Below are 13,083 nucleotides of genomic sequence, written 5' to 3'. Positions count from 1 at the left end.
TGCTCTTCTCAATTTCATCCTTTACCACAGATCTGGATCCATCTTTTTTTTTTATTGAAAATTTTTAAGTTTTACAAAACAATTCCCTTCCCCAAACCCTCCCAACCCTTCCCTACCCTCCCCCGACCTTCCCAGAGCTGAATACAGGCTTAATTAAAAAAAATTTTTAAAAAATCTTAAGACACATATAAACCATAAGCAAATAGATCTGGATCCATCTTATAGGATTGCTATGTCCCATCTTTTGCAAATGGGTGCCTATATTTTTAATTTCTTGTGAACAACTCCAATTCTTGGAATTATTCTATATTGTAATGTTTCTAGACTCTACCAAACTGGAGAAGAGATGAAAAACATGTTATTCTTTTGATTTTACTCCTAGGGCAGTATATTAAGTAGATACCACATACCTTTCTCCAAAAGGCAACTTGACGTACATCATTTGTAAACCAACATAGTTCAGGCTAACCTAAATTCTAAAACTGAAGGGGCAAACCTATTTACAAAGGACTCCTTGTTACTTGCCAGTGCTTGTCTCCATATTTAAGTGATCTGATCATATGCACCTTTGTTCCAGATTCAAGCAAGTCATTTCAGAAAGAACATGAACAGGCATAGAATACAAATCCCTTGTTTCACCAATTTGCCAGTAATCAGGGATAAGTAAAAGAGCATTTGCACTGAAGGGAAATAAAAATTCAGTATAAAGAATGCAAAAAAGTAAAAAAGAAGGAGAGGATGCTTTGCTGCTATGGAGCATCTGATGTAACACGAAGGCAGTTGTCATATTATGATTCCCCATAATAACCTCAGGTAGAGACTAGAATGGGGTGAAGGGACCATCTACTAAGGCAGTGGTTCTCAACCTTTTTAATGCCGCAACCCCCAACTGGTCGTAAGTCAAGGACTATTCAACCGGTCGTAAGTCGAGGACTACTCAACTGGTGCAGCACCATTTGCAGAATGGGACTTTTGGCGGGCTCAGCAAGGCAGAAATAGCCTGGACAATTCCTATTGGCTTTCAAAAGCCAATAGAATTAGACTCTATTCAAGAGAGTCTATTCTATTGGCTTTCAAAAGCCAATAGAATAAAAGGGAGTAGCACAGCTAAGGAAAAGGGGGGGAAAATGGCGGACTGCATTGTTTGGCGACCCCCGTGAAATGGTCGTTCGACCCCAAATGGGGTCCCGACCCACAGGTTGAGAACCACTGTACTAAGGTAATATCCAGGACACCCAATTCTTATCTCAGCGTTTCATTTTAATTATTTCAAAAGTGCAAGCTTATACATGAATTAGTCCAATCCTTCATTTTAGATATATTATGAGTAGCCAGTTGCTTTAAAGATGAAAAAGAAGACAGTACTGTAATATGTGATTTTAAGGTTCAGATGGAAAGAAAATGCACGGGGTATATATATATGATTATTATCACACTGATTTGGACTAGGAGTAAACATTCTTAATATGAATGCAACTTTACCAAAAAATTATAGACCTATATCTCTTTTGAATGCAGATTATAAAATATTTTCAAAAATTTTAGCTAATAGACTTATGATTGTATTGAATCAAGTAATACACATGGATCAAACAGGTTTCATAACTGGAAGATATATGAAGAATAATGTTAGACAAATTATCAATTTAATAGAATATTTGGATAAGAATAATCAGTTCTCTGCAGGATTGATTTTTCTAGATGCTGAGAAAGCCTTTGATCAGGTAAATTGGCAATTTATGTTAAGATTGGTTGAGGAAATGAATTTTGGAGATAAAATTTTACAAGCTGTTTGAGCAATTTATCAAAGACAAATAGCACAACTTATAGTTAATGGAGGTTTATCTGAGGTATTTCAAATTGAAAAGGGGACTAGACAGGGTTGTCTATTGTCGCCTTTGTTGTTTGTTTTAACTTTGGAAATTTTGCTGATTAAAATTCGTGAATCATCTAAAATAAAAGGAATAGAGATTAATAAGAATAATTATAAATTAAGGGCCTTTGCAGATGATCTGGTTGTTACTTTGTCCCAACCAACTTACTCAGTAATGGAGTTGTTACAATTGATAAATCAATTTGGACAAGTCTCTGGTTTTAAAGTTAATAAGACTAAAATATTGCCAAAAATATGACTAATTTGGATAAGGAGACTTTAGTTAGATTGACAGGTTTTGAAATTGTTAATAAGGTAAAATATTTGGGGGTATTTTTATCCGCTTCTAATGCAAAACTGTATAAAAATAATTATGAAAGGTTGTGGCTTAAAGTACAAAAGGATTTAAACGATTGGAAAAAGTTGCAATTATCTTTGTTGGGGAGAATAGCAGCGGTTAAAATGAATGTTTTGCCAAAGTTTCTTTTTTTATTTCAAATGATACCCATTTTGAAGAACGAGGCAAGTTTAGATGAATGGCAGAAAGATATTAATAAATTTATCTGGGCAGGGAAAAAACCAAGAGTAAAATTTAAAATTATACAAGATGTACAAGGTGGACTCAAGGTACCAAATTTCAAATTGTATTATGATTCTGTGGTTTTAACACTGATTAGTGATTGGATTAATTTAACAAATGTAGATATACTCCTTTTGGAGGGATGGGATTTATTATATGGATGGCATGCCTATTTAATTTATAATAAGAAGGTGGATAGGGCTTTTAAGTCTCATATTTTAAGAATTTCTTTACTTCGAGTTTGGAAGAAATATTATAGAATAGACTCAAGAATTCCATTATGGGCTATCCCGGGGCATGCAATAGAAGGAATAAGGAAAGGAGTGAAGATGGACAGTATTTCTTATAAACAATTACTTAATTGGGATGGGAAGAATTGGCAATTAAAACATATAATAATAATAATAATAGTAAAGTTGGAAGGGACCTTGGAGGTCATCTAGTCCAACCCCCTGCTCGGGCAGGAAACCCTACACCATTTCGGACAAATGGCTGTCCAGTCTCTTCTTAAAAACTTCCAGTGTTGGAGCATTTACTGCTTCTGGAGGCAAGCTGTTCCACTGATTAATTGTTCTCACTGTCAGGAAGTTTCTCCTTAGTTCTAGGTTGCTTCTCTCCTTGATTAGTTTCCACCCGTTGCTTCTTGTCCTGCCTTCAGGTGCTTTGGAAAATAGCTTAATTCCCTCTTCTTTATGGCAGCCCCTGAGATATTGGAATACTGCTATCATGTCCCCCCTTGTCCTTCTCTTCGTTAAACTAGACATACCCAATTCTAGCAACCGTTCCTTATATGTTTTAGCCTCCAGTCCCCTAATCATCTTTGTTGCTCTTCTCTGTACTCTTTCTAGAGTCTCAACATCTTTTTTACATCGTGGTGACCAAAACTGGATGCAGTATTCCAAGTGTGGCCTTACCAAGGCATTAAAGAGTGGTATTAATACTTCACGTGATCTTGATTCTATCCCTCTGTTAATGCAGCCTAGCACTGTGTTGGCCTTTTTGGCAGCTGCAGCACACTGCTGGCTCATATTTAAGTGATTGTCTACTAGGACTCCGAGGTCCCTCTCACAGTTACTACTATTGAGCATGGTGCCACCTATGCTGTACTTGTGCATTTGGTTTTTCTTGCCTAAATGTAGAACCTTGCTTTTTTCACCATTGAATTTCATTTTGTTAGTTAGTGCCCAGTGTTCAAGTCTGTCCAGATCCTTCTGTATCTGAAGCCTGTCTTCTGGAGTGTTGGCTATTCCTGCCAGCTTGGTGTCGTCTGCAAATTTGATGAGTTCCCCATCTATCCCTTCATCCAAATCGTTGATGAAGATGTTGAAGAGTACTGGGCCCAGAACAGAGCCCTGGGGCACCCCACTACACACTTCCCTCCATATAGATGCAGTTCCATTGAGGACCACTCGCTGAGTACGGCCGGTCAGCCAGCTACGGATCCATCTGGTGGTGGTTCTGTCTACCCCACATTTTTCTATCTTGTCAAGTAGTAGGTTGTGATCTACTTTATCAAATGCCTTACTGAAGTCCAAGTAAATTATGTCCATAGCATTCCTCTGATCCACTAATTTTGTCACTTGGTCAAAGAATGCAATAAGATTTGTCTGGCATGATCTATTTTTGACAAACCCATGTTGGCTTTTAGTAATGACTTTGTTTGCCTCTAGGTGTTCGTTGATTCGTTGTTTGATTATCTTTTCCAGGATCTTCCCAGGTATTGAGGTCAGGCTGATAGGTCTGTAATTCCCTGGATCCATTTTTTTTCCTTTTTTGAGGATGGGAACTACATCAGCTCTTTTCCAGTCCTCTGGTAGTTCCCCTGTGTTCCAGGATCTTTGAAAAATATAGTTCAGTGGGCTCCGATATTACATCTGCCAGTTCCTTGAGAACTCTGGGGTGTAATCCATCTGGTCCTGGCGATTTGAACTCATCTAGGCTGGACAGGTGCTCCCTAACCATTTTCTTGCCTATCTTAACTTGTGTTTCTGTTTTGTTTTTTATGGCACTATTTTTGATAGGTTGGTCTGTTTTTTCCCTTTGTGTAAAGACAGATGCAAAACACGAGTTAAATAGTTCTGCTTTCTCCCTGTTGTTTGTCACCTTCTTGCCACTTCCACCCACTAATGGACCAATCGTTTCCTTCACTTTTTTCTTGTTTTTTACATGTTGAAAGAAGCTTTTTTTGTTATTTTTGACTTTGGTCGCAAGCCTTAGTTCATTTTGAGCCTTGGCTTTCTTCACTTCATCTTTGCAGGCTCGGGCTATTTGCTGATATTCTGACTTAGTTATGTTCCCCTCTTTCCACTTTCTATACTTGTCCTTTTTATCTTTCAATTTGTCAGAGAGTTCTTTATGCAGCCATGCTGGTTTCTTTTGAGAGCTGTTGTTTTTCCTCTTTGTTGGTATTGTGCTAGACTGTGCTTTTATTATCTCATTTTTCAAAATTTCCCAAGCTTCTTGAGTTGTTTTCCCCTTGAGGATTCTCATCCATGGAATCCTTCCCAAGCCCTCTCTAAGTTTATTGAAATTAGCTCTCTTGAAGTCCAAGACTCTAGTTTGACTGTGTTCTATTGGTTGTGCTTCTATAATGTTGAATTCTAATATTGCATGATCACTTCCTCCCAGGGTTCCTATGGCTTCAACACCGTCTATCATTTCATCTCTGTTAGTGAGAATTAGATCCAAGATGGCTAATCCCCTAGTTCCCTTCTCTACTTTTTGGGAGACAAAGTTGTCTGCTAGGTTTGCCAGGAACCTGTTTGATCTTCCACTTGGTGCGGAGTTTGTCTCCCAGTTGATGTCAGGGTAGTTAAAGTCCCCCATTACTATTGTGATGTGCTTCCTACATACCTTAGTTAGCTGACTGGCAAAAAGTTCATCTATTTCCTCTGTTTGGTTGGGTGGTCTGTAGTATACACCTATGGCAATGTCATTTCCCCCCCCCCTTTTATATTGACCCAAATGCATTCAAGACAGTTTTTATCATTGTTGTACTCTATTTCTGTGGAGATGTAGTTATTTCTTATATAGAGAGCAACTCCACCTCCTCTTTTATTTGGTCTGTTTCTTTTAAATAATTTAAATCCCTCTAGCTGTGTGTTCCATGTGTGAGTTTCATCCCACCATGTTTCCGTAATGGCAACAATATTGTATCTGCCCTCATTAACCTGAATTTCTAGTTCACCCTGTTTGCTGTTCATACTCTGTGCATTGGTGTATAAACATTTGAGTCCTTTGTGGGTGGCCCTGTGTTTCCTTTCTACATAGCCTGTGTGGTGCCTGAGTTCCCCTATTGTCTTACCACCTATTTGGTTAGTGCACTTTATGTGGCACTCGCTATTAGAGGCTTCATTTTGATTGATAGCAAGGTTGGTATTCTTGTCCACACACACATCTATGCTACATGCACTGATAGCCCTATAGTTTTTAAATTGCCGGGGACAGGGTTGTTCCGTATCAATTAACTCCCTGTCCCCGCTGTTTAGTTTAAATTTCCCTCCAGAAAATCTGTGAATTTATAGCCGAGTAACTCAGTCCCTTTTTTTGATGGATGCAAACCATCTCTTTTGTACATCTTTTGATTGGACCAGCTACTGACATCGTGACTAATATATCCAAAGCCTTCCCCTTTACACCACTCCTTTAGCCACATATTGAATTGTGCTATGCGCTGGCCTTTTCCGTTTTGCTCCTTATACACTGGTAAAACCTCTGAGAAAGTAAGCCTACAGCTTATTCTGCTAAGTTCCTTCCCCAAGCTCTGGAAATCATTCTGCACAGAGAGTACATCTTTTTGGGACAGATCATTAGTGCCAAGATGTACAATAGCCTCCACATCACAGTCCTTGCTGCCATTCTTGATTATTTTAGAAATACGCTTCTTGTCCCTACTGGCAGTAGCACCTGGAAGACACCTGACCTCTTTCAAAGCCTCTGTGTCCTTTCCTAAATTTACATCCCTTATAATTGAATCACCTACCAGAAGGTAGCTTCTCTTTTTGGGAGCCTTTCTATTCTTGCATGACTGATGCACAAGAAAATATTATTTATTCGTGGTTTCAGTGTAGACAATTATTGGAAAGGTGGAAGATAGATTATAAAGTGGGTTTGATTAGAGAGGATGAAAATTTGTGGAAACAAATTAAAGATCAAAGTCGATCTCATATAAAAAGAATTTATGATGTATTAGTGGAGTTGGATTCAGAAACAGAATTAGTTAAAGATTGCATAGTTAAATGGGCTCAAAATTTTGATGAGCCGGTTTTATTAGAAACATGGGAGATAATTTGGGTGAGGAATGTTAAATTCACGCAAGCTCAAAATTTACGGGAAAATTTTTATAAAATGTTTTATAGATGGCACCTTGATCCACAAAAGATGTCTCGTGTGTATTCAAATTTGCAACCTAAATGTTGGAGATGTGGTTGTTTGGATGCAATGTATTATCATATTTGGTGGTCATGTAAAAGTATAAAAGCTTTTTGGATAAAGATATGGTGGAATATTCAAAAAAATTTTAAGAAAAGGATAAAATTCACTCCACAACTGTTTTTGTTAGGTATTATTGTTGATTGTAATGATAAAGAAATTATTTTAATGTTAAATTTAATTACAGCGGCAAGGTTGTTGATAGGACAATATTGGAAGAAGGAATTTTTGTCTACCTTGGAGGAATGGTTTTTTAAAGTTTCTTATTTATCTGAAATGGCAAAAATTTCGGCTTATTTGAAAGATCCATCGCAAGAGAAATATCTCTTGGTGTGGAAAAGATGGATAAACTTTATACAGTATAAGTATGATATTAAAAGATATTATTTAGCTTTTGAATAATTTATGTTTAAACTTTAAAGTTTAAGACAATAAGTATTTTTTATTATATATATATATTGGACTTTTTTATTATATATATATATTGGAATTTTTTTGTTTTCTTTTTTTTTAATGTAACTTTTGTTTGAGGTTTACTTAAGTTTAAATGTTTTGTATTTTTAGTTCTAGTTAACCCTGTATTCAGCTCTGGGAAGAGGGGGGGGGTTTGGGAGAGTAGGGAGGAGTGGGAGAGGGATTTTATTGTAAAATTGTAAAACTTTTAATAAAAAAAATATGAATGCAACTTTAAATAAGAGGAACATGAATTTATTGTGAACAAATAGACAAATTCAATTTATTCATATGAATAAATGCATAACATTTGCATGGCATAGCCTACTTCTAGTAGTCTTAATTCAGTGTTCTCTCTTGGAAGAATTAGATGTTACGGTTTAAAATGAAAAATGAAGTCGAATGATAAAAATAAGCCTATATATTGCAGGGAAGGGCTGTATTTCAGCAATAAAATACCTGCCAAAGATCATAAGTTCATTTTCTGGCCAGTATAGGAGAAGCTGGGAAAATTCTTCTCTGAAATCCCGATAAAGGGTTTTACCCATAATTACAATTGTGAGTTCAGTTAACTAATTATACAGGACAGATTCTTTGGTGCTTTGATTAGTGCTTACTAATCTACGGTATTTTAAAATGGAGCATCAAATAGATATAACCGGAAATTGAATCCCACCATTTAATACTGCAATAATAAAACAGCTGCAAAAGATGAAACAGCTCTAATCTTATTACTTTATGGCTTAGCACAATCTTCCAATCCTGCTAATATTCATCTAAATCAATGTTTTACAAAGTGTTAAGAGTCTTAGGGGTTTGTGAAATCAAAATTATTTGCCAACCTATATTGAAAAATAATATACTAAAATCCTGTCAAACAATTGTGTGGAGTGGAGGTGGCAGCAAATGCATCAATTTTATTTTTTTAGTACAGTAAATATTGATAAATATAACTCATACCAATAAAAGTATTTTTGGAGTCTTCCATAATTTTTAAAAGTGGGAAGGAGACCTCAGAGAAAGAAATTTAGGCAACACTAATGGAGAACTCCAAAGGCTTATATGAGTTATACCTCTCAATAATTACTGTATTAGAAATTAAAACTGAGAAATCTTAAAATACTTATTTATTCAACATTGAGGAACCCCTGAAAGGTCTTGGGGACCCCCTGGGGTTCTCAGACCACAATTTGAGAACTACTGATCTACATCCATGTTTTTCAAACTTGGCAACTTCAAGATAAGTGGACTTCAACTCACAGATGTGGGCTGGAGAATTATGGGAATTGAAATACATTCATCTTAAAAGTTGCCAAATTTGAAAAATACTGGTCTAGATCAGGGGTCCCCAACCTCCGGTCCGTGGACCAGTACTAGGCCGCAGCATGCCAGCAATTGGTCCGCACAAACAAACAAAGCCTCATCTGCAGGATGCAGGCAGCACACAAAACCACACACCCTCCAGTCCACGGAAAAACCTCTCTCCACGTAACCAGTCCCTGGTGCCCGAAAGGTTGGGGACTTTGGTCTAAATGGTTTTTCTGAACCATATATTTATATAGAAAGCACCACTGAATGCAAGCCAACTTATTTCTGAGTAAACTGTAGGCAGTGAACCTAAGATGCTAGGATACTAACTAATACCATAGTCTGGGAGAGAAAGATGAGGTAGTACTGTAACGGCAATAAGATTTAAATGCAATTTATTTTCTGTGCAACAGCATGGTGTGACCCTTGACATTTGATATTCATACATGTAGTCCTCAACTTACCACAGTTCGTTTAGTGACTGTTCAAAGTTACAACAATGAAAAAGTGACTTATGACCGTTTTCCACACTTACGACCATTACAATATCTCCATGGTCATGTGCTCAAAATTGAGAGGCTTGGCAACTGACTCATATTTATGATGGTTGCAGTGTTCCAGGATCATGTGATCTCCTTTTGCGACCTTCTCACAAGCAAAATCAATGTTAAAGCCAGATTCTCTTAACAAGTGTGTTACTAACTTAACTGCAGTGATTTACTTAACTGTGGCAAGAAAGGTCATAAAATGGGGCAAAACTCACTTAACCAATGTCTCACTTAACAACATAAATTTTGGGCTCACTTGTGGTCCTAAGTCGAGGACTACCTGTACTTATATTTAGTTGATCCATCCCTTACCCTGAGTTTCGCTTAACCTTCTCCTGCACTGAACTTAATTCGAATTTAAAACCTCCACGAGATGCTTGCCTGTTCTGCTCACTGGCACCGAGAACCACTCCGATCTATCCCGCCACCCCGTTTAACCCTTCAGTTTGCCTTTAAAATGGGGTTACCCGTTTATCCCCTCCGCCACGATCCTCTGCCGAAAAAGTGGGTCGCGCAGCGCCTTTCCTGGCGCAGGTCCCTCTTCCCACCCTCCTGATGGAAGTCGTGACAGACAGCTCCCTGTTCAATCAGTCGCGCCACAGGACGCGCGGCAGCCAATCCAAGCCCGGGAAAGGAAAAATAGGCGGGTAGTCAGGGACGCGGTCTCCCCGGCAACGGGGCCTGCAGTGATGGAGCGGCATGCCTGGCGTAGATTACTTCAGAGGTACGCTTTGTCCCTTCTTCGTCGCCTGAAGGAAATGGCGTTTCTCCCACCCCTTTCTTCGACTTCAAGACCTCTTATATGTCAGGCGTATATTATATGTACTTACTAATTTGCCGTCATGATAACATAGAAATCTCTGTGGATGCTGTCATGAATTGCTTGGGGGTGGGGGAGGGATTCTCAGATTTGCTCCAAGGTTTATCTACGGGAGAAGCGATACTCCCTTGCTGATTGTATTAATATACTTTATTGAATGGGGGGGATCCTGTATTAATTTAATATGCTGCTTTGCCTAACCGAAACCAAAGTGATGTATGGAGTAATATCATGCAGACATCTGTGCAATAAATAGAATAAAAGCATTTAGCTGGAATGGGAAGACTCTCTTGACTGCCTTCTAGGGATGGTCCAGAGTTTTGCAACCCAGATAGGCTAGCTCTGTTACTGGCTCAGGCAAAGGTTACAGGTAGTCTCGACCTACGACCACAATTGAGCCCAAAATTTATGTTGCTAAGTGAGAAATTTGTTGTGAGTTTTGCCCCATTTTATGACTTTTCTCGCCACCTTTGTTAAGTAAAGCATTGCAGTTCTTAAATTAATAACACAATTGTTAAATGAATCTAGTTTCTCCACTGATTGTGCTTGACAGAAGGTTGCAGAAGGTGATCACATGACTCTGGGACACTGAAACTGTCATAAATGTGAGTCAGTTACCAGGCATCAGAATGTAGATCATGTGATCATGGGATACTGCAACAGTCATAAGTGTGAAAAATGGTCATAAGTCACTTTTTCAGTGTCACTGTAACTTTGAACGGTCACTAAATGAACTGTTGTAAGTCAAGGAGTACCTTTATTGTCAATAGGGATTTTCTGGGCATAATAAATAATTGCAATTCAGCAGTCTCTTTAGAAAGAAGTTGCAGCACTTTCTTTACTCTTTGGTTGCAAAAGGTGGCAGGTTAATATGTAGTTGATTATGTGCCATCAACTAGGTATCATCTCCTAGCAACTACATAAATTTCCTCTGTCTCTAATTTGTTCTTTTACCTGGGGTTGATACCAATGGTGCACCCATCTTCATATTGTAATTGAGTCCATCCACTTTGCTGCTGCTTGTCCTTTACTTTACTTTTCTTTCTTTTCTTCCACCTTTTCTGTCATTAGAGCCTTTTCCAGAGAGCTGGGTCTTTGCATAAGATGCCTTAAGTAGGATAGTTTGAGTAGGATAGTTTGAGCCTGGAGATTTGTGTCTCCAGTGAGAGAACTCTGTATTGATTTGCTTAACGATCCTTGAGTTTGCTTTCTTGGCTTTCTATGATATTCTCAGGAGTCTCCAATAAACTTGCAGCGCTTGAATTCAAATCTTACTTCTCTTATTAGGTAACTGTAGGATGGGAATAACTCCAATGGATGGTTAACTTTCTCCCTTAGATATAAACTAGCAATGTTTTATGTCTTCAGAGATTCTCAGTCATCTAGGTCAGGGGTCCTCAACCTTGGCAACTTTAAGACTTATGGACTTTAACTCCCAGAATTCCTCAGCCAGCTTTGCTGAGGAATTCTGGGAGTTGAAGTCCACAAGTCTTAAAGTTGCCAAGATTAAGGGCCCCTGATCTAGGTCATGGTTGTCCCCCAAAGTTGCTTTTTCAAAAGGCAACTGGACTTTTCTTTGTTTTTCCTTGAAGATGTTTCATTTCTCATCCAAAAAGCTTCTGAAAAAGCAGCTTTGGGAATGTTTTGTTATTCTACTTACTTTAGAATAAACGAATTAAACATATAGGTAAGATTGTTAAAAATAGTATTAGAAATGTAGGATTTTCACCACTGAACTGCCTCACCCAACCTGCTTCCCAGGGAGGGAACATTAGTCACATTAACTGAAATTCTTGAATTATAGCTCTCAAATATCTTGTAGGTATTGATTGGGGAAGGCTAGATAGAAAAAAATAAATAGAGAAAAAATAAAGATCAGCTAGAGTTTATGCATTTAGTTTTGAGGATTCAGTATCTTTAAAAAAAATATGGGTGAACAGGATAGGAACTTACAATGGGATGAGAATGTTTTCCAGGCTCTTCCCCAACCCCAATAGAGCCCTAAGCAAAAACAATAAGAAGCAACACATTTGAAATATAGAGATCTCTTATTTATTAACAGCCAAGAGTACTGTTTGGTCAAATACACCAATATTAAAACTGGTTTCAAAAGAGGAGTAGAAGCGGTTTTGAAAGGACAGCACCGCTCAGAGGGTAATTCATAGGAACAAAGGGAATAGAAACAACATACACTAGAGTTACAAAGCCTTCTGCACTTTACACAATCCCTTCAATCATAACAGTTACACAACTCTTCAAAACTTAGAAAGTGGCCTCTTTCCAATGCTGGGCAGTTGATTTAGATATCTACATACTTGCTGATGTCAAAATGTGGAAAGGATGTTTAGAAGTTGGGGAAAAGATTGAGTTATTAGCAAGATACAGTGGATGGAAGTACAGCACACAGCACTGACTGACAGTTCCAATATTATCTTTGATATACTGATCAGTTCTCAAGGGCTGAGAAAAGGAAAATGGGGTGAACTTTCAGCTGCATGGAATGAACAACCGTTCAATGTATTAAACATCTCATGGCTCAGCAACTGCCATGTTGAATGCTCCTCTTCTCACTCCTAATTCAGAGTAAAACAGATATATGCGGCAGTGGGGATTAATTTGATGAGGCTAACAGGCATATTTTAAAGTGGAGAGATAAATGTATAACTCTATCAACACTACAACTACAAAAAAGCACTAGCCAGAAAACAAAATGGCCACCATGCCTCTCATATCGGCAAAAATCTTGGCCTAGTCTTTTTATTTGTCTATTTGGTGAGGTGGGGGCATTATTAAATCCCAATACACCTCCACAGGAAGCTATTTGTAAAAAAAAAAAATCCATTGACTAGGAAACTGACATTGGACCAAAATTCTCTTTATATTGTTCTAGTTTGCACCAGTTAACTATTAATAAATATTTTCCCTTTCTTAAATAAAATAAAAGTGTTCCATTTAAATCCATGTCTGAAATGATAATCCTTTCAAGGGCCTCGGCTTGGTTATGTGAGGCAGTTGTCCCTTATTCTAGAGAAATTGAATACATTTTTATTCAGCACAGGATGAGAGTCAT

General features: G+C 37.9%; 1 protein-coding gene across 7 annotated transcripts in view; it reads right to left on the bottom strand.

Annotated features, from left to right (window-relative positions):
• DNAAF3 (dynein axonemal assembly factor 3) overlaps positions 1-9,798 on the bottom strand; it is a 33,582-nt gene extending 23,784 nt beyond the window's left edge. For 4 of the 7 annotated variants that reach the window (XM_039335193.1, XM_039335198.1, XM_039335197.1 and 1 more), the window contains exon 1: positions 9,661-9,798. The gene's annotated coding sequence lies outside the window, so the exon portion shown is untranslated. Of the gene's footprint in view, positions 1-410; positions 431-9,505; positions 9,525-9,660 lie in introns of those variants that run through there. The other 3 variants (XM_039335194.1, XM_039335196.1, XM_039335195.1) reach the window with 3 other exon arrangements.
• Positions 9,799-13,083: the final 3,285 nt, after the last annotated feature.

The sequence above is a fragment of the Crotalus tigris genome, unplaced genomic scaffold, assembly GCF_016545835.1.
Source record: "Crotalus tigris isolate CLP2741 ecotype Arizona unplaced genomic scaffold, ASM1654583v1 scf7180000017639.5415321, whole genome shotgun sequence".
Lineage (NCBI taxonomy): Eukaryota > Metazoa > Chordata > Lepidosauria > Squamata > Viperidae > Crotalus > Crotalus tigris.
Note: the sequence above shows the minus strand (reverse complement) of the source record. Positions and strands in the feature narration are given on the sequence as shown.